The sequence below is a fragment of the Durio zibethinus genome, chromosome 20 (assembly GCF_047325235.1).
Source record: "Durio zibethinus cultivar Kanyao isolate XHJ-2024 chromosome 20, ASM4732523v1, whole genome shotgun sequence".
NCBI classification, from domain to species: Eukaryota; Viridiplantae; Streptophyta; class Magnoliopsida; order Malvales; family Malvaceae; genus Durio; species Durio zibethinus.
Window position 1 is genome coordinate 22,998,068 of NC_143181.1, and position 4,433 is coordinate 23,002,500.

The window sequence follows — 4,433 nt, forward strand, 5'->3', positions numbered from 1 at the left end:
CACACACCCCTACCTCGACCCCGCTAATCGTCGGAACCCCAATGTCGTCGGTCAGGTTCTCCGACGATGCTCTGATGATGGTGCCCCGGGTGAAAAAAAATATGGCACCAGCACATGCCCGAGCCCAGCATGTGCTACCGCGACTCTCAGTCCGGTCCGATCTTAGACTAGAAATGAACTTAGACTGGGAATGAACTCCATATGCCTAAGTCAACCCACGAAACGTGCATGCGAGCACTCAACCGGCCAGAGGGCAGGATGCGCAAATCGGGGATCGACTGGGTTTTCCTCTGCATGTTGTCGATCCTGCTACCCTCGGTCTGGTCTGATCTTAGACTGGCAATGAACTCTGTATGCTTATAACTCCGTATGCTTAGACTGGGAATGAACTCCATATAACTAAGTCAACCCAAGAAACGAACGTGCGGGCACTCAACTGGCCAGAGGGGCAGGATGTGCAAGCCAGGGATCGGTCAGGTCTCCCTCTATGTGCTGCCAATCCTATTGTCGTAACCGTCAGTTCGGTCTATACTTAGACTGGGAATGAACTCCGTATGCCTAAGCTAACCGACGAAAAGAGCGGACGGACGGGCACTACGTCAGCCAGAGAGGCGGGATGCGTAAGCCGTGGATCGATAGGGTGGTAGGTGGGTTTAGGCACATCTTTATATTTCTACCGTGCCAATGCCATTTTTGTGGCTTGTAAATTCATACAATGGTCCCTTAAGCCTTCATGTGAAGTTTCATGGCAAGACGACTCGTTTTCTATTTTTCACGATTTTTGAAACTTTTTATGGTTCGGGTGTTTTTAAAATTTTTTTAGAAGGAGTTTTGGCCCCAAACTTGGTAGACGTGATCCTTGTATTTTGGCATGCACAAAAAAATTTAGCTAAAACTTGAAGTGTACAAGATTTTGTGACCATTTGAAAAAAGTGTCCCATTTCAGACACTTTAATGGCTACTGGCAGCAAACCTGTAAAATCTCAAATGCTCTTTAGGGGGTGTGAGTTCTCGAGGTTTGATGAGGGATAGGGGGCCAGTATAAGGGCCAAGTACCAGCACCCATCACACATCATGTGCGCACACCCCCACCTCGGCCCCCCAATCACCGAAACCCTAATGCCTCTGATCAGGTTCTCCAACGATGGTGCCCCGAGCGAAAAAAAATGCGGCACCAACACATGCCTGAGCCCAGCATGTGCTGCCACAACCCTCGGTCCGATACGATCTTAGATTGGGAATGAACTCCATATGCTTAGATTGGGAATGAACTCCATATGCCTAGGTCAACCCACGAAACGAACGTACGGGCGCTCAACCGACGAAAGGGGTAGGATGCACAAGCCGGGGATCAATCGAGTCCCCCTTTGTGTGCTACCGATCCTGCTACCCTTGATTCGATCCGATCTTAGACTGGGAATGAACTTCGTATGCTTAGACTGAGAATGAACTCCATATAACTAAGTCAACCCACGAAACAAGTGTACGAGCGCTTAGTTGACCAGAGGAGTAGCGTGCGTAAGCCAGGGATCAGCCGGGTCTCTCTCTACGTGCTATCGATCCTGCTACTGTAACCCTCGATCTGATCTAAACTTAGACTGGGAATGAACTTCGTATGCCTAAGCCAACCGACGAAACGAGCGGGCGGGCGGGCACTACGCCGACTAGAGAGGCGGGATGCGCAAGCCATGGATCGATAGGGTGGTAGGTGGGTTTAGGCACATCTTCATATTTCTACCTTGCCAATGCCATTTTTATGGCTTGTAAATTCATACAATGGTCCCTTAAGCCTTCATGTGAAGTTTCATGGCAAGACAACTCGTTTTCTATTTTTCACGATTTTCAAAACTTTTTACGGTTCAAGATTTTTTAAAATTTTTTTAGAAGGATTTTTGGTCCCAAACTTGGTAGACATGATCGTTGTATTTTTTTTGGCATGCACAAAAAAATTCAGCTAAAAATTCAAAGTGTACAAGATTTTGTGACCATTTGAAAAAAGTGTCCCCATTTCAGACACTTTAATGGCTACTGGCAGCAAATCTGTAGAATCTCAAAAGCTCTTTAAGGGGGTGTGAGTTCTCGAGGTTTGATAAGGGATAGGGGGCCAATATAGGGGCCAAGTACCATCACCCATCGCACATCATGTGTGCACACCTTCCCCAATCGTTGGAACTCCAATTCCGCCAGTCAGGTTCTCCGACGATGTTTCGGCAATGGTGCCTCGGGTGAAAAAAAATGTGGCACCAGCACATGCCTGAGCTCGACGTGTGCAGCTGCAACCCTCATGCATCCCACCCTCAGCGGTCGGTTCGGTGCCCGCACGCTTGATTCAGGGGTCGACCGAGGCGAGCGGAGTTCATTGCATACACCCAGGGCAACGTCCCTCGAGTGAAATACAAGGCATGCATTCCTTTCAGCCGTTTTGTCTGGTGATTGGTTACTTCGGTGATCGGTAGGCACCCATGGCCTGGATCGATTGGTGTGCATGCAAAAATGAAGAGCCGATCTCGAGCCCGTCCACGTGGCCGATCTCGTGCACGCAGCCGCCGCTACCCGAGACCTCAGGAACATGTCCCTGAATCGGGTAACGTCCCCCTGGGGTGGTGTCAACGATGCTCACGCGTGCAGTCCTAGCCGGGCCAAGCATTGGTGGTGTCACTTTGTTGTTGCCTGTCGGATGGTAGGGGCAGTCTCGTGGCCCTTGCTCGTGTTTTTCTCATGCCAATCGGTTGTGGCGTGTCCTCACACCTCGTTTCCTCTGCTCGCTCGTCGAGTAATCGATCGGGTGGGTTGTGGACCGACGGGCATGGATGCTGCCACTTGTACGCAATGGGCATATGAGTGGTGCTATGGTTGTGCGTGTTGGCAGGCTCCGTGCTCGATGCATCAAACTGTCGACCCGTCATCCTCTTCAATCTCCCCCCATACGGTCGTCGTACCCAGGGGGTGCGATCGGGATCCTGTGTTGCATACCTGAATCGATGGAAACCGGATGTCTCACCATCCCTCTTCCGTCTCATGTCCCGAGGGGCCATGGGTCAGATGTCAATCATGGCCGGTGTCCTAACCGTGCCACCCAATCATCCGTGGCCACATTGGTGCACCGACGTTCATTCGTGCTCTCGGATGCAGAACGTGCTCTCAGTCCCTGTTCGTCCTATGCTATGCATTTCACGTGCTCGACACGCATGACACTTGTGCTCCACGTCGGGCTCTCTTCATCGCTCGGTCGGTGCATCGAGGCCCACGCAGTGCCAATGTCCCGAAGGAATGCTACCTAGTTGATCTTGCCAGTAGTCATATGCTTATCTCAAAGATTAAGCCATGCATGTGTAAGTATGAACTAATTCAGACTGTGAAATTACGAATGGCTCATTAAATCAGTTATAGTTTGTTTGATGGTATCTGCTACTCGGATAACCGTAGTAATTCTATAGCTTATACGTGCAACAAACCCTGACTTCTGGAAGGGATGCATTTATTAGATAAAAGGTCGACGCGGGCTATGCCCGTTGCTCTGATGATTCATGATAACTCGACGGATCGCATGGCCTTTGTGTCGGTGACGCATCATTCAAATTTCTACCCTATCAACTTTCGATGGTAGGATAGTGGCCTACTATGGTGGTGACGGGTGACGAAGAATTAGGGTTCGATTCTGGAGAGGTAGCCTAAGAAACGACTAACACATCCAAGGATGGCAGCAAGCGCGTAAATTACCCAATCCTGACACGGGGAGGTAGTGACAATATATAACAATACCGGACTCTATGAGTCTAGTAATTGGAATGAGTACAATCTAAATCCCTTAACGAAGATCCATAGGAAGGCAAGTCTGGTGCCAGCAGCTGTGGTAATTCCAGCTCCAATAGCGTATATTTAAGTTGTTGCAGTTAAAAAGCTCGTAGTTAGAACTAGGGTTGGGTCATTCGGTCCACCTTACGGTGAGCACCGATCTGCTCGTCCCTATTGTCGGTGATGCGCTCTTGGACTTAATTGCCCGGGTCATTCCTCTGGTGCTGTTACTTTGAAAAAATTAGAGTGCTCAAAGCAGGCCTACGCTTGTATACATTAGCATGGGATAACATCATAGGATTTCGGTCCTATTGTGTTGGCCTTCGGGGATCGAAGTAATGATTAACAGAGACAGTCGGGGGCATTCGTATTTCATAGTCAGAGGTGAAATTCTTGGATTTATGAAAGACGAACAACTGCGAAAGCATTTGCCAAGGATATTTTCATTAATCAAGAACGAAAGTTGGGGGCTCGAAGACGATCAGATACCATCCTAGTCTCAACCATAAATGATGCCGACCAGGGATCGGCGGATGTTACTTTTAGGACTCCGTCGGCACCTTAAGAGAAATCAAAGTTTTTGGGTTTCGGGGGGAGTATGGTCACAAGGCTGAAACTTAAAGGAATTGACGAAAGCG

General features: G+C 49.1%; 1 pseudogene; it reads left to right on the forward strand.

The window, feature by feature from the left end:
- Positions 1 to 3,277: 3,277 nt before the first annotated feature.
- LOC149513181 (18S ribosomal RNA) lies at positions 3,278 to 4,385 on the forward strand (annotated as a pseudogene).
- The last annotated feature ends 48 nt before the right edge of the window (positions 4,386 to 4,433 follow it).